A 27,692-nucleotide genomic window follows, 5' to 3' on the forward strand; every position below is an offset into this window, starting at 1 on the left:
GCAGGGCGCGAGGCGCAGAGCCCGCCCCCTCGCCCGGCCCCATCGGTGGGGATCGGCCCAGAGGGCGGGAGCAGGGAGGGGAGTTGGGGTCCTCACCCCCAGCCCCTCCCCTTTCTCCGCCCGGCATAAACCGGGAGCCGCCCCTGCCCCAGAGCCTTCTTCCCCACCCAGACAGGCGCGACCCGCCGAGGCAAAGCCATTGGAAAAAGCCCCGCCCTCGGGCCGGCTACCTCCGGACCCCAAGTCCTCCGCGCGCGACCGCCAACCACCGCGGGCTACTGCGCATGCGTGACAGGGCACAGAACGCATGCGCATTGACGGCCGTTGGCTTGCGCCGAGGGGCGTTTTCTGTTCCCGCACTCTGGCCTGGTGACAGGGAAGGAAAAGTAAGAAGTTGAAGTTCTATGTGACCTTATTACACACAACAGAGGCAAGGCAAAGAAAGAAGGCGAAAAAACACTCGAGCTAAATTGTATCTTAAGGTTAGCTTAAGATAGAAACAGCCTCTTTATTGTGCTTAACCCCAGATTTAAGTAGGTAGGGAGTTCTCGCACTTACTTATGGGAAATGTAGTTTTGATGGTGTCGACGTTCTATTGGGGACAGAGACTACAACCCCCAGGGGCCGCCGCGACATTGCCTGTGGCTGCTGGGGAATCCAACGGTTAGCGGAGGCAGAGGTTGACAAAGCGTCGGCTTGGTAAGCGCTGGCTTGGCTATCACCTTTCCTTTGACAGATTTTTCCTTCCTCCATTTCCACTGGGATTTTCAAGACAAAGCTATCAAGGGTCGCTGTCCTTAGTCCTGGGACTTTTTACAGTGACGTGCGTGGGAAGGACTAGTCCAGGGGCTCAAGCCCGGGTCCTGGTGAGGCGAGAATTTGGGAGCGTCTCGATCCTGAGGGTCTGGGGGAGCTATCTAAGGCCGGGCAAGAAATATACAGTAGAAACGCGTCCTCTGCGCTCCTGCCTCTGCTTCCGTCCTTTCTTGTGGATACTTGTGGTATGGATTAAGGATCCCTGTGCAATTGCACCTTTGTTTACTTTTGCATAGGGATGTTTCGTGCTTTATTTGCTCGAATGGAATTCCAAGCAGGGCTTTCAAAACAAATTGGCAAATTGATTTGGTATGGCACTAAAGGGAAAAGAATCCCCAGTATTGCAGGCTTTAAGGAGACCATATGAGAAAGCAAACCTATAAAAACCTCCATAATTTAGCATCTTTAAAAGATTCAATCATTTGTTTAAAATTGCTGTTTTGTTCTTTAAAAAGTTAATTCTCTTGAGATTAGTTGAGGTTCAAAAGGCCATGAATGGATTAATAATCAGATTAGATTTTACTTCTTTACGTTGCAGAATGAATGTATTTCTTAAATTTTAGTCTTTCGGGGCACTGACTATACAATAGTGAAAAAGACACGATCCTGTCTAGTTAGAAAAATTAAGGGTTAAGAAATTAAAATACTCCAGCCAGCATGTGGTGTGGTGGTTGGAGTGTTATAACATGGCTTACTCTGGTTCCAGTCCCAGATCTAGCGGCTTGCATTCTCACTTTCTCTCTCTCTCTCTTTCTGTGTCTCTCTGGTGAGCACATGTGCCCTACAGCAAATTAAAAAGTAATAATAATAAAATAAATTTTAAAAAACTACTATACACTATCATTGGACTAGCTAGAAGGAAATAATTCAGTGCAGCCTTGGAGAGTCAGAGAAATCTTAATCCCAAGGGAAGAGAAAAACCAAAAGAATGTATACTGTGGCCTGGAAGTGAGTAAAATAGGGTATTTTTAGGAAATTGCAATAGGCCAATCTTATATTGGGAGGTGCTAGCCTTTGTGATGTACTTGAAACTGGGAAGATGCAGATGCAGTAAATTTTCCAGATTCTTGAACAGATGTATAACTTGAATGAATTGGTCTAATTTGGCAAGCCTTATTACATTCTAATGCTACTGGTTTGAATGAGAATTTTAAAAAGTGAATAACTTCTTATGAGTGTGATTTTAAAACAACAAAACTAAAGTCATTTCATTTCTTTAAAAGAATTATTTTATTTAACCTTATGTATTTATTTTAATTTGACTAGAGAGGGACAGAGTGAGAGAGAGAGGGAAAGGGAGAAAGCAAGCCAAGTTCTGGATTCGAACCATGGTTGGCCATGTGGGAGTCCAGTGCCCTTAACCACCACGCCACCTGCCAGCCCCAAGCCATTTCAGTTTTGTCTCTGTTTGGGACTCGGCCTCCTTAGAATACCAGCCCAGAAAGCGAGGCATAGTTTCTCAAGGCAAGGTGCCCTTTTTATGCCATAGTTGGATATGATCTTGTCCATACCCTTTGCTTCACCACTGCCCATGACCCTGAAGTGTATACAGCTAGTATAGTCAACAGCTCCATCCAGCTTCATGGCTCAGCTTTTCTTTATTTTCTTGATATTTCACCTTTGGAATCTCAAAAGCACCTCGGATTCAACATACCCAAATGCACAGTTATCTCTTATGAATCTGGCGTTTTTCCAGTGTTCCCTGTGTAACAAAGGACACTGCTGTCCATCCACTTATGAGAATTTAAAAGCTAAGCATTCTTCTTTATGTCTTCCTGTCCTTCATACCTCCACAGCCAACTTATTACCAATTTCATGTCACAAATATACCTCATCTACACACTTTTTGTTCCATCAACATAAACAGTCTTAACTCCAAATTGCCATAATCTCTAAAACCACTACTATGGGGATTATTCTCAGTTACCCTTCTCCATTTGTTCTACACACAATAGAATGATCTTTTGAAAATGCAAACCTAATCAGATTTCCTCATTCTGAAAACCATTCAGTGGTATCATACTGCTCTTAAAGGCACAAGTCCTCTGTACAGCCTCACATCATCCTCTAGTCTGTTCTCTTCTACAGGCTCTTTGACTATGCCACTCTCCAACCCAGCCTTACAGACTTTTCTTCACGCAGTCACCGCTGCCTATATTTTCTTTCACCCATGTAGTCACTCGACAAAGATGTGTTGAATGCCTACTGTATGACAGGGCCTTGAGCATATAGTTTTAAACAATACATAAAAATTGCTACTGACATAGAGCTCACATTTTCCTAAGGAGAGATAGTAAATAAATATTTAAAATATATAGTAAATGAAATGAAAACAAATGCAGTGAAGAAAAATTAAACCGAGAAGGGGGGAATAAGGAATACCAATACCAGATTGTAGAGGCCAAAGTTCACTTTTATTTATCTAATTATTATTATTATTATTATTATTATTATTTGCCAGAGGGCACATGTCCTGGGGTGAGGGGGAGGGGAGAGAGAGAGAAAAAATGAGAAAACACCCCTCCTGGCTAATGGTCATGCTGCAATTCCTTCTCCTCCATTTCTCCCTCCTTTTGGGATTTTGAGCATGCATGCACATGTGCCCAGAGTGTTTCTCAAGCCGCTGGGTTTGTAACTTGAACCACATAGTCAGCCATGAGGGAATCTAGTTGCCTTAACCACCACACCATGGGCCGGCCCAAGGTTCACTTTTAAGTTAGGTGGTCTGAGAAGGCCTAATCAAGAAGGGAACATTTGAAAGGATATAAAGTAGGAGAGACAAGTGAACCATGCCAATGCCTGGGAGAAAAATATTCAGATAAAGGAGTCCACAGGTATTGTAGTGGTTAAGGTGTTGGATTCCCACATGGCAGACCATGGTTTGAGTCCCAGACCCAATGGCTTGAAAATCACAGTAGATAAATAAATAAATGTTAAAGAAAAAAAAATCCAAATGAAGAGGATTGCTGGTGAAAAGAAAAAACTGTGGATGGTAACATGCCTGCGCATTCAAGAAATAGCAAGGAAGCTAGTGTGTCTGGAGCATCATGAGTTCAAGAAAGGAGAAGAACGTGAGGTCATAGAGAATGGAGGTGGTGAGTGATAAGAGATCATCTAGGTTTTTTTTTCTTTTTTTTTGAGAGGTTTTTTCCCATAGGGCACGTGCACTCTCCAGAGAGAGACAGAGAGACAGAAAGTGAGAAATCACCCCCAAGGGGTGATGGCCACACTGCACTCCCTTCTCCTCCATTCTCCTCTCGGGATCTTGGCCACAGGCACGCGCCCGGCATGAGTTTAAGCCATTGGGTCTGGGACTCGAACCACAGCCTACTACATGGGAGTCCAGCAACATAGCCATTACGCCAACTGCTGGTCCCAAGATCATGTAGATCTTTAAAAGGCCTTTGACTTTTTGATTGCTATGGGAAGCCATTGGAGGGTTTTGAGCAGATGAGGGCATGAGCTGACTTTTTAAAATGATTAATTCCTTTTAGTTGTGTTGATATAAACCATGGGGAAGCAAAGGTAGAAGAATCAGAGAGACTGGTGAGGAAACTGAAGTCATAATCCAGGTGAGAAGTGATTGCAGTACAGGGTGATAACAATGAAGGCAGTGAGAAGAGACCAGAATCTGAATTTATTTTGACAGTATCGTCAACAGATTTTGCTGTCAGATTGGATGAAGTGAGGGACTAAAAGAGTCGAAGATGACTCCAAAATTTCTAGCCTGAGCAACTAGAAGGAAGAAATTGCCACTTGCTATGATGGGGGAATCTCCAGGTTTGTGTGTGGAGAAGAGGTCAGTAATTTAGTTTGGCCATGTTGAGTTTGAGATACCTCTGAGACATTAAAATTTAACTTGAGGTATGGAGAAGGCAGTTGGATAAAAGAATCTAGAGAGGAGCGGAAAGATCTGGCTATAGATATAATTTAGGGGTTCATAGCAGTGTGTTACTGATGTTATCAAAGGAGGCACTGCACATAGAGTTTGGGTGGATTTGGAGTTATCTGCAAAAGCGACTGAAAGAGCAGCCAGTGAAGAGTAGAAAACCCACTCTGTGTTGTCCTAGAAGCCAAGTGGAGAAAGTGAGGAGGAGGGAGCAGAAAGGTATGGTAAATGTTGCTCTCGATCAAGTGAGATGACGATTGGTAATTGAGCACCACAATTAGTAATGTGGAGATCGTAGGGATCTTGATAAGAATAGTTCGGATGGAGTGAAGGGTACAACAGCTAGAAGGATATTTTATTTAAGAGAAACTGGGAGAAAAACTGGAGCCTGTGACTATAGATGTAACATCTCTGTTACTGTTTTCTCTGTTCAGACTGTCCTATCCTTGATCTTTGACTCTTTTTCCTATAGATCTTATCTCAAATATCAGTTTCTGAGAGAAATGTCCCCGATTAAATGCTCCTCTCATGAAAATACTTTTATTGTATCAGAGACCTTTCCTTGCTAATATATTACAAATGTAGTTTTATAGTTGTCTGTGCCATTATTCTATTAAAATAGGTCTTTTCCAGTAAAGCTTAGGGACACAAGAGAGATACTATGCCTGTTCTTACAGATGATCATATCTTTAGCTCTGAGCATAGTGCCTGGCACCTAGTATGAATTCAATAAATGTTTGATGAGTAAAGGAATGAATGAATGAAAGATGTGATGTCACAGCAGTTTCAAAGGTATTTCATGTTTACCTATTGTTTACAGAAACACAAGGTAATGAATGGATAGAAGGAAGTACAATACAAGGAAAACATTTTTTAATTTACATGTAATAATCATATATAATTGTGGGATACAGTTGATTTTTTTAGTACAAGATACAATGTGTCATGATTAAATTGGGGTAGTTACCAATAGTATATCCATCATTTCAACCGTTTGTCATTACTTTGTGTTGGGAACCTTGAAAATTCTCTTTTGGAGCTATTTTTTTAAAAATTGTTGACTATATTTACCCTACTGTATTTTATAACATTAGAAATTGTTATTCTTATCTGTAATTTTGTTTCCATTAATTAACATTTCTCTGATGCCATCCCCCATCCTTCCCATCTTCAAGCAGTGATTTTTCAACTTTTTTTTTTTTTAAGAATTACTTGTTTAATTTTACTTGTCATTATTATTATTTTATAGTTTTATACAGGGCACATGCACTCACCAGAGAAAGAAAGAAAGAGTGAGAAAGCAACTCACCAGGTCCAGGACTTTAACCACCATCAGCCATGTGGGAGTCCAGCATCTTACCCATCACTCCACCTGCTGGCCCTTCAACTCTCTACTTTTATGAGATTTTTTTTTCAGTTTCCACATATGAGCAAGAATGTGTGGTATGTCTTTCTGTGCCTGACTTATTTCACTTAATATCTCCCAGGCTCACTCATTTTATCTCAAATGAAAGGATTCCATATAGTAAAATCATTTTTAAAACCTGATCTTAAAAGAGAGTAAAACTTTTTTTGCTAGAGAATTGTAGTACTCACCTCATCAACTAGGATTTGCCAGTTTTTGCCATGTTCCTGTACACCTCATCCAGTTAAAAGCCTAGAGAACATTGTGAAAGGATGTTGCTACTTTAAATGAATAGTGCTCTTGTCAAGGAAAAAGCTGCTTGGATGGTCTCCAAGAGGCCTCATACAGTGGTATTCATTATGAAATTCATTGATGAATTTATTATAAAAAGACAGGATTCCTAAGTCTTCTGGGCTTAGAATCACAACTTTGTTACCACACCCAGAGTTTGTGAACTTGGAGATATTTATATTAATAGTAACATTCACCAATGACTGATGATTTTATCAGGATGCCAATTTATTAACATACTTTGAAATCTTTGCCAAGTAGGTAGCTTACTGATTCTCTGACCAGAGTTTATTTTTCTTCTTGCACAAAAATTACATGGGAAATCAGGAGGTTGCCTAGGAGCTTGGAATCAGAACAAAGGAAATTCGATATATGATGTGATCACTTAATAACTTTATAGAAACCTTCACAGCCTAGCTTTAACTGCCTCCCATTTTTGCCTCTTTGAGTTTGCCCTTTTCTGCATCCATTCCTCTTTTTTTAAATAAGAATATTCCTTTATTAACTAAGTTGATACATTTATATTGTAACCTAGTCTTTGGTCTTAGGACCATTTGTCTCTATAATCTTTGCATATATTTACAATGGTTCATTGTATATTGATTTATAACTTAACCCTTGCAAGTATCAAAAGACAAAATATCAGCAAATTTAGGTAGATGAATTAATCAGTTTTATTGCAGTTCATGAGTAGGGTAAAATAGAGAGTTGTTACACTGGGCATGGCAGTATAGTCAGTTTTTATAAGGTAGCTTGAACAGGAACAAGGAAATAGCAAGAACAAGAAGTGAATTAGTAAACAACAGATTACTTCAGGTGCTTTTCCTTGTAAGGATTACAGCAGAGGGAACTTACCATGTCAGCTAAAACTGGCATAGTTGGAGATTTGTCCTTTCTCTTCTGATTTTTTTTGGAAGGTCAGATAAACAACTTAGTTTTGACTTGGTGATCTGAAACTTTAGCACGAAGTGACTTCATTTTGGCATGGTGAGTGGAGTCTGATGGAGGAACTCAATCCAATTCAATGAATTACTACAAATTTTATTAAGTTAAAAGTAAGCTTAACTTTCAAATTTTCCTAGACTCTACATATCACATAGAGTTACATTGATCTTGCTGTCAGCAAAGAGGTCTGAACTAGAAATATGTATTTGGAAACCATCAGCATGTAGGAATATTTTGTTCTTTTGTATTTGAGCTAACATATTCTAAATGTGTACTCTGTTGCCGGCATCCCACTAAATCTCTGCGTAATGTCTTGTTTTATGATCATATAGCTAAAAAATAGTAGAACTGATTCAAAACCTTCTTATGTTAGTGTTATAATCATAATCACAGGAACAGATACAATTGGCTGCCAAGAGGATGCAAAATAAGAAAAAAAAAAAAAAACAAGGTAGTCTGAAATTAACCAGAGGATGAGAATAACCAGAAGACAGTCAAAGAAGAGATTTGAAAATTTCAAGGAATGGCTAATCAAGAATGCACGGTGCTACCAACATGCCAGGGAAGCTAAAGTTTTAGATGGGCTGGCACACAGGAATGCTTGTGTGCATGTGATCTGGCAGCTGAGACTGGAGGTGGATCACAGAATTAAGACCCTCTTGGGAGCGCTGCCCACCACACTTGGAAGAAATAAAATGATAAACTTAAAAGGGAAGGGACTTGCATGTCCTTTATTCAGCCTCTACCAAAAGGTAGATTCTGGATCAGGAAACTATAAAGCATATAAAATAGTTTAAGCAGGTCAGGGGCAGAGAACTCTCCCTCTCCACATGTCTCTTTCCTAGGTTTACTCTTTGCAGAGGGGGCATGGTAAGCGTTGATTCCTGGATGGTAGGTGCTAAGATAGTGCTCACCAGTTCAATGTAGATTAAGAGTGAGGATAGAATGGGTCCTAAAAGCCCCAGAAGTTTTAAATTATCTACATGGTTTCTGTACTTTCTTTTCTTTTATCCTCTATCCTTGGTAAAGTCTTATTTAAATATTATTGGTTCATCGGGAAAGTCATGATGCATTTTTGCATAGAAAAATATATCCTAACTTTCCCGATGACATAATATAACTTCGTCTTACTGTACCAGCACGTATAAAGCAAGGAGCCATATAATCATAGATCTAACTAAGTAAGCACATCACAAGAAGAGCAGTGCCCTTCTCCCAGGAAGGCCAGTGAGGAAGGGCAGCAATAATGAGATCCCCAAGAGAAAGTAAATACTGGGGATAGTTACTGAACTCATGGACAAGTTATCCTTCTGCACGTGGAGATTCTTTCCTTGTCAGCCTTGGAGAATCTGGACTTTATCAAGCAGTTTTCCTATCAGAAGTTCATTAATGATCTTTTTTATTATACTTGCAGGGAAATGGAGGGACGAAAGCCAGATATGGTATATGTTCAATATTTATTGAAAACTTACTATGACAAGCTCTGTGCCTGGTAGTAAAGATAAAGCAGCATATGACCCAGATGTGATCTCTACCCTTATGCAAACAATGTACATGGAATACAGACCAATCTTTGAAGAAGCTTGGCTGAACAGTGAAGGATACAGATAGGGAAATAGCTAAGTGAGAATGAGAGAGGAGGGAAGAGTGATGTCTAGAGGGTAGAATCAACAGGATTTAATGACTGTTTGGATGTGGGAGGTAAAAAAGATATCTGGGATGACTACCATCCAGATGGTGGAGAGTAACTTAGAGTAGGGAAAATACTAGGAAGACCAGTCTTGGGATGGAAAGATACTGAGTCTAGGTTTAGACAAATTAATCATCTTGCTTGAGGGAACTTCTGACTCATTCAGGTGAACAATACCTGGTATTTCTTCTGACTTGCTTCCATACAGAAAACCTTGTTCTGGGGTCAGCTGGTGGTGTGGTGGTTAAGGAGACTGGATTGCACATGACTGATTGTGCAATTTAGGTCTTGGACCAAGCAACTTGAAAATCACCCTGGCTGCATGCATGCCCAAAACCTGGAGGGGAGAATGGAGAAGAGACTGTGGCATGGTCATACCCACCTGTGGGGGTGGTACTTTCTCACTTCTCTGTCTCTTGCTAGTGAGCACACATGCTCTATAGCAAAATCTAAGCAAACAAAAACCCTTGTTCTGAGATGTAACTCTAGATTCAAATAGTGAGAAGAGCATGGACCACAGAATCTTGGGGCTGAATATCAGCTCTACTTCTTCCTAGCAGTGTGGATAGTTTTCTTATTTGTAAAAGGAGGATAATACCTACCTTTCCATAACTGGTGTGGAGATTTAATGAAATGTACATCTAGTTCCTAGACAGCATCTGAAATATATTGGGTACACAATAAATAATGCTAAATATATTTTAGAGTTACTATCTTTCAAGGTCAGCAGGTGGCATGGCGGTAAGGCTCTGAATACTTACATGGCCAGCTACGCAGTTTGAGTCCTGGACCTGGAGGCTTGAAAATCACACCAGGTGCATGTGCATGCATTCCCACTGTCCTGAGAGGAGAATGGAGATTGCCACACCACAGTTCCTTCTCCTCCACTCTCCTCAGGATTTGGGGCATGCAAGCACATGCCCAGCATGAACCTCAAGCTGCTAGATCTGGGACTCAAACCCCAAAGCTGGTCATGTGAGATCCAGCAGCTTAATTTCCACACCACATGCTGGCCCTGAAAGTGCTATTTTATCATCTTATTATTATTGGCATTCTCTAAGAGTTTATAATGAGATCCTCTAATTATATTGGGTCGTTGGAAAAGCCATAATGCACTTTAGCATAGAAAAACAAAAATATGTCATGACTTTTCTGACGACCCAGTATTTTATTTTATCTTGTGTTTACTTTAATATTATTTGCATTTATAAGCTTAATTGGAGATAGTTACTGTAAGTAAAAATAATTATGGTTGTTTTTGTAAAACAGAACATAATAAATTATATTCCTGAGCTAGGACTTAGTGTTCAGCTTAATTATGAAATTTATTAAAAATACCATATTTAAGAACATATCAATATGATATGAAAAGTTAAAAGAATCTGTAGTTTAGGAAATATAATTACCAATCAGAGTTCTTATATTCATGTCTGCCTTATTTTTGCCATGACAAATAAGCTAAATGGATGATAGGGAATTTAAAAGAAATTAAATTTGACCTAAACTACTTTAGGTCAGTAAATTTTCACAATTGCATTTAAGAAGAGTATTTGAGAAACGTGATGGTTTGATGACTGAGAATAGATATTAAGAGGGTCGGGGCTGGCAGGAGGCATGGTGGTTAAAGGCGCTGGACTCCCACATGGCTGACCGCGGTTCGAGTCCCAGACCTGGCGGCTTGCTTTCTCACTTTCCTTCTCTCTTTCTGTCTCTCACTCTGTCCCTCTCTGGTCAAAATAAAATAAATAAATAAACAAAGTTAAAGAAAAGAACTTAAAAAAAAAAGAGGTTCACTAATGATGGGTGGGGAGTACCATAGTACTCCCACGAGACCATGGAGTTTAGAGTGAGACTTTGAAATCCCTGCCTCTACTTACCTTATACAGATTACTGACCTTTCTAAAACCCCATTTTCTTCAATCAAAAAATATAGTACATATTACCATCCATTGTGATTTTTCTGTTCTTTGAATATATCAAACTTACAATTTTTGCATGGTTTTTCTGTTCATAGTGCTGCTTCCTAGGATTTTCACATGACTGCCTCCTCATTTTGCACTCGTTTCAAAATCCCTCTTCTCAGAGAGGTCTTATCTGATCACTCTAGCTACAGCAACCTACCAGCAATTATCCAATTGAATATGTTTATTGGATCATTGAGAAAGTCATGATGTGTTTTTGCTTAGAAAAACAGAAAAATACATCATGACTTTTCTGACAACTTAATATTTGTTTCATGCTGACTTTCATTCTTCCCCATGAGAATATGAATTCCTTGGGAGCAAGGACTCATTTTACCGCTGTACTCCAGTGCCTTAAACAGTGACTTGTACATGGTAGGCATTCTCAAATCACTTGTTGACCTACTGGCTGCACACTTATGGCACAGGCTTATTAAGAAGACTCCATCCTAACACTGATCCTTTTACGGTCTATATTTTTTCCTTTGCCAAAATGTCATACGTTTGGAATCACTCAGCATGTAGCCTTTTTAAGCTGGCTTCTTTCACTTGACAGTATGCATTTGAAGTTCTTTTATGGCCTGTTATGACTTGAGAGCGCATTTTTTTTTCTTTTATCTACGTTTATTTTATGCTGACTATTCCCGTGCCTTAAGTTTTTGTTTCTTTAGTTTCTTCTGGGATATCTTTTTCTTTTGTGCAAATTCTTCTTCCAGTTTAGGAGCAACTTGCTCCCTTTCGGCGAGGATCATCTCCATGTGGCTGGGGGAGCTCATGTGTGGGTTAATCTGCCCATAAGCTCTGTATGTATGATGGTGCATCTTGGGTGCCTTGTTCACCTGAATGTGCTCAGTAACCAGAGAATCTACATCTAACCCCTTAGGTTCAGCATTACTCTCTGCATTTTTAAGCATGTGCAGCAAAAATTCAGCACTCTTTTTGGGCCACTGACCTTGTGTCTAGCCCCACTGTTTAGCCTGGGCACATCTACCAATAGCAGCATTATAATGACGGAATGGCACATGCTGATTCTGTAAAGTGACATCCTTCAGATGCTTGGTAGCTTTTCGGATATGCATACCCTTGATGGCCTGGGCAGTTTCATGAGTGTTCTTAAAGTAAACACAAAGATTTGAACCCCTTGATTTGCATGACTTTGTGGAGTTCTCTGAGTCAAGTGAATAGTGAACCATTTTCAAAGATTACCTCGGCTGCTTATGAGAAGAGCCTCTTTTCTTGAATAATACTCATCTGATCTAGATATACTACAATACATTTATCCATTTGCCTGTTGAAAGACATCTTGGTTGCTTTCTATTTTGGGAAATTATAAATAAAGCTTTTATAAACATAAGTGTGTAGATGTTTTTGTGGGCATAAGTTTTCTCTTTTTTAAAAAGAATTATTTCATTTAACTTCATTTATTTATTTATTTTAATTTGACCAGAGAGGGACAGAGCGAGCGAGAGAGAGGGAAAGTGAGAAAGCAAGCTGCTAAGTCTGGGACTCGATCCTTGATCAGCCACTGGGAGTTAAATGTTTTTCACAAAGCAGAAAATTTTAATTTTAATAGAGTCCATCTTTTTTTTTTCTTTCATGGATCATGCATGCTTTTTGTATTGTAGCTAAAAAGTCATTGCTATACGTGGGGTAGGCAGATGGCATGAGGTTTAAGTCATTGGATTCCCACGTAGCTGACTGGTTCAGCGTGGCAACTTGAAAATCATGTCAGGTGCATGTGCGTACATGTTCAAGATCCCAAGAGGAGAATGAAGGGATTGTGGTTTGGCCATCCTCCTAGGAGGGTGATTTCTCTTTACCTTTCTCAGGTGAGGGCACACACCATATAGCAAAAACTAAAAACAAACAAAAGTCATTGCCATACTCAAGGTCACCTAAATTTTCTACTATGTTATTTTCTAGAATTTTTATCATTTTGTTTGATAGTCATAGCTACATTCTATTTTGAGTAATTTTTGCAAACTCTTTGCCTTGGTTTATATTTTTATTAATAAAGAGTCTACTGGATTTGAAATTATTAATTATTTTTAAAAAAAGTGGAAAAGTAATTTTTTAACCAGTATACTGAATCTTTACATATATGTGTCATTTTTCAAAACTGTTACTTGGGAGAGAGGCTTGAAGTCAGCCTAGTATGGGGCCAGAAAGAGCTTTATCTGGAACACATCAGGAGACAGGACCAACAGTTCCATTTCAGTACTGCTTTTCTGTTATCTATTGTTAACACGTGCAGTTGACTGAATGTTCTAAGTGCAAACTGTTAGGGAGACTTTCTACAATAAGGAGTATTATTCTCCATTTGAATTACCTTGTTATTTATCTGTAAGACTGTTTCTTTGCTACTTTTCTGTGTACTCCTAAAGGTCTGCAAAAATTCACCTGTGGTTTCTCCCCCATAGTTTGACCCTTTTATGTGGTTGAACAGTGGGGCCATCCAAACCTGTAATGTCTCGTCATGATTGACTTCAATTTAAATTTTTAAAGGAAATTATCCAATTTACCAATCATTTAGGAACATGAGCAGTTTTACTTCTTTGGTTTCTATTCTTTTGGCTTGTTGAAAATGTCTTGTCAGTCAGATATTATATGTGTACCTTTGTGTGTGTGTGTGTGTGTGTGTGTGTGTGTGTGCTTGCTGCCCAGATAAATCCATAAAGGCTCTTAAATTTTGGATCTTGAGATTTTAGTTTCAATGTTTTCTTAACAAAGTTAATTCGAATTTCTTTTTTCTGGAGAGGTTTTTGCTGTAGGGTGTGTGCACGCCAGAAAGACAGAGTAGAGACAGAGACAGAAAGTGAGAAATCACCTCCCAGGGGGAATGGCCACACTGCAATCCCTTCTCCTCCATTCTCCTCTCGAGATCTTGGGCACGCACGCACATTTGTCCGTCGTGAGTTTAAGCCACCCGGTCCGGGACTTGAACCACAGTCGACTACATGGGAGTCCAGTGACATAGCCATTACACTAACTGCTGGTTCCAGTTCAAATTTCTTAAGACTGATTTAAATGATGTTTTGTGTTTTTTTTTCAGCTTTTTAAAAAGCCTTTTTTTTTTTTTTTTGTATATATTTTTAAGAGATTTTTGCTATAGGATATATGTGCTCACCAGAGAGACAAAGTGAGAAACCATCCCCGGGGAGGATAGCCACACTGCAGTACCTTCTCCTCTCAGGATTTTGGGCACACACGTGTCCTGCATGAGTTTTAAGCCACAGGTCCAGGACTCAAACCATAATCTACTACATGGGGATCTAACTACATAACCATTATGCCATCTGCTGGTACCAAAAGCCTACTTTCTAAAACACCGTCATATATACTCTTCTTAGAATACTGTCCTTTTTTTTTTTCTTTCTTTCTTTTTTTTGTTATTTTGCTTTCTTCTTCCTTTTTTAATGCTAGAGAGTACTGTTTGTACCAGAGAGGGCAAGTAAGAAAGCACCACCAGCAGGGCCCAAGCATGCCTCAGTCCCCTTTCCTCTTTCTTCCTTTCCATCAGGATTTGACACACATGTGCAAACACACCCAGTGTGTTTTTCAAGATGCCAGGACCAAGATTTGGACTGTAGTTGGCTGTGTGAGATCTAGCTTCCTCCATGTAGCTCTTCATCAGTGTTCTATGGGGCTGGCGTTCATAGAACATTCTTTCAGGAAGAAATGAATAAACCACTTAAATCAAATTTACTTTTTTTTGAGAGAGATTTTTGGTATAGGGTGCATGAGCTCGCCAGAGGAACAGAGAAAGACAGAGAGACAGAAAGCTAGAAATCACCCCCTAGGGGAGTGGCCACATCACATTTCCTTTTCCATTCTCTCAGGATTTGGGGCGTGCAAGCACATGCACCTGGTATGAGTTTCTAGCCACTGGGGCCGGGACTCAAACCACAGTTGACTATGCGGGAGTCCAGCAATGTAACCTTTACACCATAGGCTGGAACCACAGTTGACTGTGTGGGAGTTCAGCAATGTAACCATTACACCGTGTGCTGGTCCCCAAATTTACTTTTTAATACTTTGTTTTTTCTGCCTTTGGTGTCTCCAGATTTACTATAGTGTGTTTAGAATGTTTAACTCTCTATTTCTAGCATATGTTCATGAAAGATTTTTTTAAAAAATAGTAATTGGTAAATCTATAGTCACTTGACCCTTCTTGAAAGATTTGTGAGCAAACTCTAACATATATACACAATTTGTGACTTAAATACTTATAAACAAGTCTCACTGCTGGCTTTAGTCTTACTACTCTGTTCTTTTTCCTTATACACATATTTTATATGAATATATATACATATATATATATATAGAGAGAGAGAGAGAGAAAGAGGGGTAAGGTATTAAAATTTTGTGTCATTTAAAAACTACTAAATACCTCTAACAAAAATAAAACTAAACTAAGAATAATTTAATAAACACTGTTTTCAGTTGTCCTCTAGAATAAACAGTGTTAACATTTTGCTTCATTTGCTTTGTTTTCTTCTTCAGTGAAATAAAATATTGCATATGTTTTGAAAATGCCCTTGGCATGGTAATACCTTGTGTTTGTTACAAAGAAGACATCTTTCTATAGCCAGCATTCTGTAACTTGCTCTTTTCACTCTAGTATGTTTTCAGAGCTTATCTATGTTGCCAAATGTAGCTCTTGTCTTATTTTAGTTGCTGAATGGTGCTTCATTATATTAATATGACAGGATTTACTTATCTGGTCCCAGGTAACGTATATTTAGGTTATTTGTAAATCTTTTTTCTATTTTAAGTAGTGCTACGTATATTTAGGTTACTTGTAAATCTTTTTTTCTATTTTAAGTAGTGCTACATAGTACCACCAAATGAACATGTGTCCTTTTACTTATAGTTCACTTATAAATACTGAAAAGTGGGGCCAGCAGGTGGTGTGGTGGTTAAAGATGCTGGACTCCCACATGGCTGACCACAGTTCAAGTCTCAGACCTTGCAGCTTGCCAAAAAGAAAAAAATATACTGTGAACCATGTATAATTTATAAATAAATAAGTAAATACCCAGAAGTGAAATTCCTAAGGTATAGATAAGATATAAAGTCACACAATTTTCAAATTATCCTTCAAAATTTTAATACCAGTTTATGCTCCTACCAGCAGCTGATGGGAATTTTCATTTCCCTGCATCTTTGGTAAAGCTTGATATTGGCAGGCTTGTTTTTTTAAGAATTATTTAATTTTATTTATTATTACTATTTTTAAAATTTGACCAGAGAGAGAGGGAGAGAGGAAGAAAGAAAGTGAGAGCCCATCTGGGACTCAAACTGCGGTCACCTATGTGAGAGTCCAGCTCCTCAGTCATCACGCTACCTGTTGGTCCCTGGCAGGTTTCTTTTTAATGTTTTGTAAATCCCATGCTTGTGAATTTGTTGTTTTAATTTGCATTTTCTTGATCAGTGAAGTTGAGCATGCTTTTGGTTTTGGGGGCTATTCATGTTTTCTTGTCTTTTACTCTTTGTGTCTTTTGTCCCTTTATTAATGGAGCTTTTTATTTTCCTTAATGATTTGTAGAATAGGATTTTTTTTTATTTCAGATGCTTATCTTTTATCTTATATATGTGGTTTATTTTTTTAAGTTGCCAATGATTTTTTTTAATTATAGATGTTCTAATTTTACTAATTTTTAAAATCATTTTTCCTTTTTGATTTGTTGTCTTCTTTAAGAAACCTCTCCTTGGGGTCAGCAGGTGGCATGATGAATAAGGTGGTAGACTCGCACATGACTGACTATGGTTCAAGTCTTGGACCTGGTGGCTTGCTTTCTCACTTTCTCTCTCTGGTGAGCATACATGCTCTATCAAAAGCTAATAATAATAATAAATAGAATTAAATAAATAATTCCTTTTTTAAAAAAAGAAAAGGAACCTCTTCTTACCCAAAGCCTGAAACATATTGTATGTTTTTCTTTTGGGGGGACATTTTTGTTATAGAGTGTATGTACTTATCAGAGAGCTAGAGAGAGAAAAAGTGAGAAATGGTACACCCTCAAGGGGGATGACTACACTGCAATCCCTCCTTCTCCATTCCCCTCCTGGGATTTTGAGAATGCATACACATGCACCCAGTGTGAATTTCAAGCCACCAGGTCTGGGACTTGAACCATGGTTAGCCATGTGGGAGTCTAGCATCCTAACCACCATGGTACCTGCCAGTCCATATGTTTTCTTCTAAAAATAGTCTAAATTCACTATTAACATGTAGGTGTTGAGTCTGACTGGGATTTTTGTGTTTGGTATGGAGTAGAGACGTGTTTATTTTTTACAACGTGGATAGCATGTTATTCTGGCACAAATTGTGACTAGTCAATCTTTTTGCCATGAAAATGTCCTTTGTTTTGTATACCAAATGGCCATGTAATCCAGAGTTTACTTCTTGACTCTTTTCTGTTCCATCAGTCTCTATCTTTTCTTGGGCCAGAACTACTATTTTAATTACTAAAGTGCTATAATAAATCTTACTAACTAGAGGAGCAGTCCCATCTCTGTTTTCTGTTTTGCTCTGTTTTTTTGTTTTGTTTTGTTTTTTTTAAGTTTTGCTCTAAGGCATGTGGAGGCTTGCCAGGAGAGAAAAAGTGAAAAATCATGCCCCAGGAGAGATCACCATGCTACAATTCCTTCTCCTCCATTCTGCTCCAAAGATCTTACAGATTTTTATTTGGCATTATCCCTACAATGCCTTTGGTTTCTTACTCTATTGTATGACGATATATTTTTAAATTACATTTCCTATATAGATTACCTAGTTTATCTTGGGTTTTCTACATAGAAATCATATTGCAGATAACAGTTTTCTGAATCCCTTTTACATCCTTATACTTATTTTCTTCTATTTTTTTACTTCAGCAGGCTTTCCAGTTCAGGCGCATGTACATGCATGCCCAAAATCCTGAGAGAAGAATGTGGGAGAAAGGATTGTGACATAACCATCCCCCTGGAGGGTGATTTCTCACTTTCTGTCTCTTACTGTCTCTCTGGCGAGTGCATGCACCCTCTAGCAAAATAATCTCTCTTAAACAAAAAATTATTTAATTTTATTTATTATTACTATTTTTAAAATTTGACCAGAGAGAGAGGGAGAGAGGAAGAAAGAAAGTGAGAGCCCATCTGGGACTCAAACTGCGGTCACCTATGTGAGAGTCCAGCTCCTCAGTCATCACGCTACCTGTTGGTCCCTGGCAGGTTTCTTTTTAATGTTTTGTAAATCCCATGCTTGTGAATTTGTTGTTTTAATTTGCATTTTCTTGATCAGTGAAGTTGAGCATGCTTTTGGTTTTGGGGGCTATTCATGTTTTCTTGTCTTTTACTCTTTGTGTCTTTTGTCCCTTTATTAATGGAGCTTTTTATTTTCCTTAATGATTTGTAGAATAGGATTTTTTTTTATTTCAGATGCTTATCTTTTATCTTATATATGTGGTTTATTTTTTTAAGTTGCCAATGATTTTTTTTAATTATAGATGTTCTAATTTTACTAATTTTTAAAATCATTTTTCCTTTTTGATTTGTTGTCTTCTTTAAGAAACCTCTCCTTGGGGTCAGCAGGTGGCATGATGAATAAGGTGGTAGACTCGCACATGACTGACTATGGTTCAAGTCTTGGACCTGGTGGCTTGCTTTCTCACTTTCTCTCTCTGGTGAGCATACATGCTCTATCAAAAGCTAATAATAATAATAAATAGAATTAAATAAATAATTCCTTTTTTAAAAAAAGAAAAGGAACCTCTTCTTACCCAAAGCCTGAAACATATTGTATGTTTTTCTTTTGGGGGGACATTTTTGTTATAGAGTGTATGTACTTATCAGAGAGCTAGAGAGAGAAAAAGTGAGAAATGGTACACCCTCAAGGGGGATGACTACACTGCAATCCCTCCTTCTCCATTCCCCTCCTGGGATTTTGAGAATGCATACACATGCACCCAGTGTGAATTTCAAGCCACCAGGTCTGGGACTTGAACCATGGTTAGCCATGTGGGAGTCTAGCATCCTAACCACCATGGTACCTGCCAGTCCATATGTTTTCTTCTAAAAATAGTCTAAATTCACTATTAACATGTAGGTGTTGAGTCTGACTGGGATTTTTGTGTTTGGTATGGAGTAGAGACGTGTTTATTTTTTACAACGTGGATAGCATGTTATTCTGGCACAAATTGTGACTAGTCAATCTTTTTGCCATGAAAATGTCCTTTGTTTTGTATACCAAATGGCCATGTAATCCAGAGTTTACTTCTTGACTCTTTTCTGTTCCATCAGTCTCTATCTTTTCTTGGGCCAGAACTACTATTTTAATTACTAAAGTGCTATAATAAATCTTACTAACTAGAGGAGCAGTCCCATCTCTGTTTTCTGTTTTGCTCTGTTTTTTTGTTTTGTTTTGTTTTTTTGTTTGTTTTTTTAAACAAAGATCTTACAGATTTTTATTTGGCATTATCCCTACAATGCCTTTGGTTTCTTACTCTATTGTATGACGATATATTTTTAAATTACATTTCCTATATAGATTACCTAGTTTATCTTGGGTTTTCTACATAGAAATCATATTGCAGATAACAGTTTTCTGAATCCCTTTTACATCCTTATACTTATTTTCTTCTATTTTTTTACTTCAGCAGGCTTTCCAGTTCAGGCGCATGTACATGCATGCCCAAAATCCTGAGAGAAGAATGTGGGAGAAAGGATTGTGACATAACCATCCCCCTGGAGGGTGATTTCTCACTTTCTGTCTCTTACTGTCTCTCTGGCGAGTGCATGCACCCTCTAGCAAAATAATCTCTCTTAAACAAAAAAAAATTATCGGGAACAGCTGATGGCATAGTGGTTACATCGCTGGACTCCCACGTAGTCAACCATGGTTCGAGTCCTGGACCTGGTGGCTTAAAGTCATGTTGGGTGCATGTGCATGCCCAAGATCCCAAAAGGAGAATGGAGGAGAAAGGATTGCGGTGTGGCCATCCCTCCTGAGGGATAATTTCTTACTTTCTGTCTCTCTCTCTCTCTGATGAGCACATGTGCCCTATAGTGAAAACCTCTCAAAAAATAAAATCGAAAAAAAAAAAGAATTATCAAGACAGACCTTCAGTTTTAATAACCAACATCTTCCTAGGTAAACTTTTCTGAGTCTAATAAATTAAATTTACACGTTTAATAAATCTGACTTCCTTAATTATTTTAAACATATTTTTAAGAAACAAACTGCCACTCACCGCTGTAGAGCTTAAGTTTTATTTTTGTTTTTGGTATCTCATTATTTTGAATTAAACTTTTCACCTTTTACTTTCCTGTGTGTGTGTGTGTGTGTGTGTGTGTGTGTGTGTGTGTTATTTTATAGGTTGCTTTCTTTTCTTTGCTTTTTTAAAAATTGTTTTTAAGGTTTTTGCCATAGGGCACATGTGCTTGCCAGAGAGACAGAGAGAATGAGACAGAGGATAAGACAAAAATCACCCCCTGGGGGAATGACCATGCCACAATCCATACTCTCCCATTTTCCTTCCTGGGCTCTGGGCATGCACACACATATGCCCAGTGTCATTCCCAAGCTACTCGGTCTGGAACTCAAACCATAGTCAGACATGTGAGAATCCAGTGCCCTAACCACCATGTCACCTGCTGGACCCTATAGGTTGCTTTCTAAAGTCTTTAAAACAAGCATTTCAGTGTCAGCCCAATGATAAAGAGAGCCCTATCCTGACATTGGTTCTAATCCCAGCCTGGACAACTTGAAGAATACACCCACCTGGAGTGTATGTAAGTGTGCTCCAAATCCTGACAGGATGGAGAAATGAAAAAGAAGGGATTGCAGCTTGACCATGCGTCATTAAAGAATTCTTTCTTCCTCTCTCTGTCTCTCTCTGGTAATTAAAAAAAGAACAAGCAGGGAATCAGCAGGTGGTGTGGTGATTAAGGCACTGGACATTCCCACATGGCCAACCACGGTTTGAGTCCTAAAACTGGTGACTTACATTCTCACTTTCTCTCTCTCTTTCTCAGTATCTCTCTCTGGTCAAATTTAAATGAATTAGTGACTAAATAAAATTAAATAAATAAATCTTTTTTAAAAAAAAAAGAAAAAGAAATTATGTATTTTTTAACTTTTAAAATATTTAATAGTTGTCTAGGTAATGGTATTTACCATAGATGAAACTTAATTGTTACCTTAAGTTTAGAACTGAGGACTGGTTGGGGCTGGCAGGTGCCATGGTGGTTAAGGACATTGGTCTTCCACATGGCCAACTGTGGACCTAGTGACTTTCTTACTTTACCTCTCTCCTCTCTCTTTCTCACTCTCTCTCTCTGTCTCACTCTCATTCTGTCCCTCTCCAATCAAATTAAAAATAAGTAAGGTTAAATAAAATAATTCTTTTTTTAAAAAAAGGAACTGAAGACTTTGGCAAAAACTTCAGTGAGAGCTCAATGTGTGTGTAAGTTCATCTCTCTTTTTGCAGAATTTTGGAAATGTATGAAAACCTCAAGATTACTTAAATAAAAAAATTGTGTTTATTAAATGCAGTAGTATTTGTTGACTATCAGATGTATTTTGTTTTATTTCTACTACATTAATCGAATTAAGTTCAACAAATGCTTATTGAATGACTACTGTGTAATATCCAATGGGTAAAGGAATAATAAATGAGATGTGGTCTCTTAAAGAATTGTAGAGGGAGGCATGTGTGCACACATTGCTGAAACAAAGTTATGTTTGTTAAAGCAAGTAAATTGCATTAGGTGAATTGTAACTATTAAATACATTAAATTGATACAAAATTAATGACAGTTGATGGCTTTGTGAAGTTATAAATTAGCAAGTTCAAAAACCATCTGTTACTAAATTTTTATTCTTTGTTGGAGGAAGTTGGGGGTGGTGGGATTAGTGTGTTCTCAAAAGAGAGAATAGGGTTTCCTCCAGAGTGTCATTTTAAAGGTACTCTTTGTCTTTCTCAGTTGTGGTCTCTACAGTAGGTCTATTTGTGGGGTAAACAAGTCTAGTAATGCAAAGTTTGTTTTCTTTGGGAAATTTATAAGTTGAGTTATGCTCAGCCAAACATGTTTTTCTGTGTATGGATTTATGCAATAGAAAAAACGTTAACCTTAAGCTTACATCTGCCTGGTATCAGCAGTTATATTAGTGGCCCACCCACAGCCAGTATATATCTCAGGGACTGCAAACTTTCTTTAATTTTGGCTTAAATGTATAGCGTAAAGAAAATAAATCTGTTAATTTTTTTAAAAATTTGAGGCCAAATAGAGAAGAAAATTGGATTATCCCAAATTTGTGGAAAACAGTGAAGAAATAGAAAGGGTGTTACATTTAGATGGTGGGGTTTTCGTCTTTTTCTTTCATGAGTATGAGAGAGGCACTCCCAACAGGATGTTTTGAAGAGTCTTTTGATCCACATCCATCTTTAGCTAGCCATGTGTGACCGGCGTGTTTAAGGAGATCGAGGAGATCTTTAGACTTGAACCTTGAACCTTCCCATGTGGGCCAGCCTTGCATTACCTGCTGTACCACCTTCTGACCCCTATCAATGGTTATCTGTATTTATATGAACTTTAGTTTAAAAAAAAGAATGTCAATTTATTTTAGGTATTTTCTAGATTTCTTTTTCTCTATTAAGCATTTTAGAGATACATTTATTAATAATGTAGTAGGCAAATTGATACATATCATATTTTAAGTACACAGTTTCTGATTTATCATAAAGTTTTTGATAAAAGGTTAACCACGAGAAACTTTGTGTAAAATAGAGTATTAATGAATGGAGAAATAGTCTCAGGACATGGTGAGAATATTGAACTTTAGGACTTTTGACTATGTGCTAAAAAGATCCAGTAATGCTTTAATTTAAAACAATTCGACAATGTGTATCAGAAACACTAAAACTGTCCATGCCCTAAAAATGTAATTACTAAACTGTATCCTAATGAAAAGAATAGTAATTTACATAAACATTTATGTATTATCACTAAAAAAGAAACTTTAAAAGAATAGTGATCTAAAAAAATGCTTATTAGGTAATATTAAGTAAAAAGCAATGTATACAAATGATATAATTCTAACTTTGGTTAAAATAATAAAATCTGATTTAATTTGCCAAAACTGTTATCTAAGATTGGTAGAGATTACTATTTTTGCAGTTTTTGTTTTCTTCTGAAATTACCAGATTTTGTAGAATGAGCATCTCTTACTTCTGTAACCAGGAATTCTATTTATTTATACACACATATAATTTATATCTTTGTATATATGTACATACACACACATATATGTGTATATAGTTTATAAAGTATATAAAGGGTTTTTTTTTTTGATCAGACCTCTTTCCAAATACTCTAGTCTCTCAGCTAGCACAGTAAAACATCATGGATTTATATATAATGTGAGTATAAGAAGTTATAAGCAGTATTCATTTATGTAAGAAGAATATTATTTTTGATTAAACTTCATTCTGAATGTCTTTGGTTGTACTTTTGGCCTGGCTGCTCTATAACCATTCCTTTATCTTTTTTTTTTTTTTTTTTACTTTTAATTTAGATTTCCTATAGGGTGAGTGCTTGCCAAAGAGAAATTTACATAGAAAGAGAGAGAGCGAGAAGGTTAGAAATCACTCTTCTAGGGACCAGCAGTTAGTGTAATGGCTATGTTGCTGGACTCCCACGTAGTCGACCATGGTTCGGATCCTGGACCCGGTGGCTTGAACTCACGCCGGGCGCATGTGCATGCGTGCATGCCCAAGATCCCGAGAGGAGAATGGAGGAGAAGGGATTGCGGCATGGCCATCCCCTCTGGGGGGTGATTTCTTGCTTTCTGTCTTTCTGTCTGTCTCTGTCTGTCTGGTGAGCACACACGCCCTATAGCAAAAACCTTCAAAAAAAAAAAAAGAAAGAAATCACCCTTCTAAGGAGGATGGCCATACTGCAATCCCTTCCTTCCTCTCCTCTTGAGATTTTGGGCACACAATTACACTAGCATGTTTTCCAAGCTGCAGGGTCTAGGACTTCAACCACACCATCCAACACCCTAACCACCACGCCACCTGGCTGGCCCATCCATTCTTCTATCTTTAGATGGATTGTAATTTGCAACTTATAGGAAATGTTTAATTGAAGGATGAAAGGTGGTTATATAAAGAAAGCTGAATGGGGCTTTCTTAGCTCTAATTCAGGCTAGACTGGTAAAGTTGGCCAATTTCCATGATAAAAGCAGCATTAGAGATTTAACCCCATATTTTTGTGAGATACAAATTTGTACTAGTTTAGAGCACTTCAAACACATTGCATTTGTTTCTCTCTGAGACTGTGACATCTTCCTCTTTTTACTTCCAATTCTTGGCACAAAGCTTGACAATGTTAGACACTTAGCACACGTTACTGAGATTGAAATGGAATGAATACTGAACAGTTTTGCAGATTTTTAACATGGTTTTACTGAGAAGTCATTTCAATATTAAATAAAGTGAGTAATGCAGACAGTCACAGTAACCTCTATGTGCCTGCTAGGGAAGTTGTGAGCGCAGCAGTGATCTCATGTTTGTCCATCATGGGGTCTTCCATGCCATTTCTATTTTGGCTTGCTAAGGTTGCATTGGAAGGCCCTTGGCACTTTAAGCATTTGGCAGGGTCAGCTAAGAAAAGTAAGTATATTGGAAACTGATGAAGAACTGAAACATTTAAAAGGAGCATAATGCATATTTTCATAGGTGTATTTTAGGTGAAAGATATTTCGATTGATTTAACTGAGCTTCCACTTCAAATAGGCAGGAAAACAGGTTTTGTCCTTTTGCCCTCGGGGCTCTTCAACAGCATATGCTATTCTTCATGTTAAGACCTTAACAGCTGTGCCAACAAATCTATTTTAAAAAAAGTAAGGGCTGAATCAGGTGTCTCTTTACGGGTCAGCTTGTCAACATCTCTGTCCATCAATGGATTACTTAAGCCCTTCAAAACAGTTGGTCATTCAGACATATGGGTCAAAAGTCAGTATTTAAGATTCCGTAACTTGCTAATAGTGATAAGAATTGTTATTACGAATTTGGAGTTCCTAGGAAAGTGATGTTCTAACAAATCTAGGTGTTTGTATTGCTTTTTCACAGGTTAATTCAGACATTGCTCTCTGGTCTGAATGGCTTAAATATTGTCCTTATGTGGAGATTGCTTTTCATTAGAATTTATCTTAGTGCTCTGAATAACTTTTAATTCGTTTCAGTTTAATAAGCATTTATTAAGTATTGGATTAGGTACTAAGGTTATAAGGTAATGAAACTTGATCCCTGTCTTCAAGGCTTACAATTTAATGGGGAAGGCATGAACAGATTACTTCTATATATTAATATAAGCACATAGCTATATCCAGAATAAAATGAGTTAGCCAAGTCACAGGACGTAAGGAAAGAGAAAGCTTTATGGAAAAATGAACTGATATACTGTGTGTGTGTGTGTGTGTGTGTGTGCACGCGTGCATGTGTTTTAAGTTTTGCCAGAGGGTGCTTGCTTGCCATAGACAGACAGAGAGAGAGTGAATGCATTCCCCATGGGACATGGTAACACCACAATCCCTTCTTCCTTCCTTCCTTCCTTTTTTCCCCTCCCTCTCTCTCTGTCTCTCTCTCTTCGCTACGGGGTGAGTGTACTCACCAGAGAAAGAGAGAGAGAGAAAGTGAGAAATCGTGCCCGGGGTGGTGGGTGGAGAGTAAGGGGATGGCCTTGCCACAGTCTCTTCTTCAGTTTCCTTTTGGGATTTTGGGAATGGACAAACATGCATCCTGCATAATTTTGAAGCCACCAGGTTCCAGACATGAACCATGTGGGATCCAGTGCCTTAACCTCTATGCCACTTGCTGGCCCCCGATGAGATTCATCTATCAATTGTACTGGATAGGATTGTACTATGAGAAGGACTGTGAGGACCTTTGCCCACGGTAAACAGGGAGAAGCTGGCAGTGGTTGTTCATATAACGTGTTCCTGTAGGTCTCATGTTTGAATTTAGAGAACTCCTTGCAGTGGTCACTTGGTGCTTATTTGCACTCTATGGCAATTTTAATCCTCTAGCAATTTATCTGGATGATATGTTCGCTATTCAGCTTTCTAATATTCCAGAGCAACTATGGTATGTAATTTGTACAGTGTTTGTGGTACCTTTGGAAAAGACAGGAAATGTTGGTTTGAATTAGGAATACACTGCTTTTCTGGAAAATTATGAAAGTGTTAAAATACTTTTTTCATTGTGACATTGTTGAGAAGAGATTAATTGTTCTGAAAAAGAGCCAGGGTACTCTGGATAGGATGAAAATATCAAGTTAGTGTTTTTGGCCCCTGAGTGAAAGAAGGAATACAAAGCATCAGACTAGGACTATAAATCATCATCCTTTGCAGGAACAAAGTTTACTCTTCACTTTGTTTTGTCTGGACAGTTAACACAGCTGTGGTGAACCTTGCAGTCTAGTTATCAAAGTCCCAGAGAACACGGAAGCATTACGTGGACTCTAGGGTATAGGTATGTGTGATCTGATCGTGCTCATTGTTTATTTCTGCATTTAAACAGATGAAAGTTTTTATATTCAGAGGAATTATAAAAGTGGTTAAATGTAATGGGAAGGAAAGGAATTTTATAATTTTTAATAGTTTTTTTTATGATTTTTTAATTTTAAAAACAAATTGACTTATGGGCTAGCCAGTTGTGTGGTAGTTAAGGTGGCTGGATCCCATATGGCTGTGTGGTTCAAGCCCTAGACCTGATGACTTGAAAAACACACCAGGTGCATGTGCACACATGCCTAAAACCTCAAGAAGAGAATGAAGAGATTGTGGTGTGGCCATCCTTCCTGAGGGGTGCTTTCTCATTTTCCCTCTCTTTCTTTCCAGCAAGTATATGCACCCTATAGCAAACTATATAGGAGGAAAGCAAATAGACTTCTATGTGAAATAGTGTATGGAGTACACTTAAAAACCAAAAAATAGTCCCATTAGCCTTAAAGATTCCAGGCACTCAGAAGAGCTTGGTATACACACCATTTACTATATATTAGTGGTTTTGAGACGTATTTCATCATTTAAAAAATTTCTAGGGCCAGCACTTGAACAGAAGTAATGTGCTAATCAAGAAAAGCCAGCAGATGGCATAGCAGTTATGTCTTTGGACTCCTACATGGTCGACTGCAGTTCAAGTCCTGGACTCAGTGGATTCAAACTCATGCTGGGCACATGTCCGTGCATGCCCAAGATCCTGGGAGAAGAATGGAGGAGAAGGGAATGTGGCATGGCCACCCCCTCAGGGGTTGGCAGTAGTGCAAATAACCAGTAGAAGCAAGTGCAAATCCTTTCTGACTTCAATTCAGACCAATAGCAGTTACAAGACTGCACTTGGCAGAGCAGTTACCTCTCACTGTCTGTGTCTCTTCCTTTCTTTCCAGCAAGCACATGCACCCTAAGACAAAAACCTCTTGTAAAGAGAGAGAGAGAGAGAGAAGCTAAATTTCACAAAATGGCTGCAGTTAGCATCCATGACCTGGGTCTACCTAAAAACCATGGCAGGTATGTGTGTGGCTGTCCAAAATCCAATGACTCTGAGGACTGGAAGAGGAAGATTGCAGCCTGACTAAATCCTTTGGAGGGAGCTCCTCTTTCTCTCTCTCTGTACACACACATGCATGTGCACACACAGTCTCTTTCCC

The 27,692-nt window shown here is 38.3% G+C and overlaps 1 protein-coding gene and 1 pseudogene across 4 annotated transcripts in view; one reads left to right on the plus strand and one right to left on the minus strand.

Moving 5' to 3' along the window:
• The first annotated feature begins 348 nt into the window (after positions 1–348).
• Positions 349–27,692, plus strand: part of CEP57L1 (centrosomal protein 57 like 1) — a 68,449-nt gene continuing 41,105 nt past the window's right edge. For 2 of the 4 annotated variants that reach the window (XM_006156965.3, XM_027775128.1), the window contains exon 1: positions 523–699. The gene's annotated coding sequence lies outside the window, so the exon portion shown is untranslated. Of the gene's footprint in view, positions 387–521; positions 700–27,692 lie in introns of those variants that run through there. The other 2 variants (XM_006156967.3, XM_006156970.3) reach the window with 2 other exon arrangements.
• Positions 11,636–12,190, minus strand: LOC102484368 (60S ribosomal protein L17 pseudogene; annotated as a pseudogene).

The sequence above is a fragment of the Tupaia chinensis genome, unplaced genomic scaffold, assembly GCF_000334495.1.
Source record: "Tupaia chinensis unplaced genomic scaffold, TupChi_1.0 Scaffold000527_1, whole genome shotgun sequence".
Taxonomy (NCBI): Eukaryota; Metazoa; Chordata; class Mammalia; order Scandentia; family Tupaiidae; genus Tupaia; species Tupaia belangeri.